Raw genomic sequence first — 964 nt, forward strand, 5'->3', positions numbered from 1 at the left:
ATCCAAACACTAGAGGATATGTTGAGAGCTTGTGTTTTGGACCAACCGGCGAGTTGGGATCGGTATATGCCATTAGTGGAGTTTGCATACAATAATAGCTATCATGCGAGCATTGGAATGGCTCCGTATGAGGCCTTGTAATGGAGGAAATGTCAATCTCCGCTATGTTGGTATGAAGCTGGAGAGAAAAGCTTGTTGGGGCCGGAAATGATAGCTGAGACTACTGAACAAGTCAAGAAAATCCGTGATAGGATGCTTACGGCGCAGAGTCGTCAAAAGAGTTACGCTGATCAGAGGCGAAAGCCCTTAGAACTTGAGGAAGGAGACCATGTTTTCCTTAAGGTTACTCCGACCACGGGAGTAGGTAGGGCGATTAAAGCAAAGAAGTTGAATCCTCGATACATTGGTCCATAGGCGATTAAGGCAAAGAAGTTGAATCCTCGATACATTGGTCCATTTCAAATCCTGGAGAGGATTGGACCGGTGGCGTATCGGATGGCTCTACCACCTCATCTTTCGAATCTGCACGATGTGTTTCACGTGTCGCAGCTTCGGAAGTACACTCCTGATGTTAGCCATGTGTTGGAACCTGAGTCGGTTCAGTTAAGGGAAGATTTGACGCTTCCAGTGGCTCCGGTCAGAATTGATGATACTAGTATCAAACGGTTGCGTGGAAAAGAGGTTTCATTAGTCAAAGTGGCATGGAGTCGAGGCGGTGTTGAGGAACACACTTGGGAACTTGAGTCGGAGATGCGAACGGACTATCCGCATTTATTCTCAGGTAATTGCATTTGAATTTTGTGGGCAAAATTCCCAACTAGGTGGGTAGAATGTAAAACCTGGTTAATTAACGGCTAATTAACCCATAAATGAGAATTTATTCTAGAAAGCCCAAAATGTGATTTTTATGGCTAAATGTGATAGAGGAGACTGAGACGAGAATTTCGGTACCAATTTTATAGAA

This window comes from Arachis duranensis, chromosome 5, assembly GCF_000817695.3.
Source record: "Arachis duranensis cultivar V14167 chromosome 5, aradu.V14167.gnm2.J7QH, whole genome shotgun sequence".
Classification (NCBI taxonomy): Eukaryota; Viridiplantae; Streptophyta; class Magnoliopsida; order Fabales; family Fabaceae; genus Arachis; species Arachis duranensis.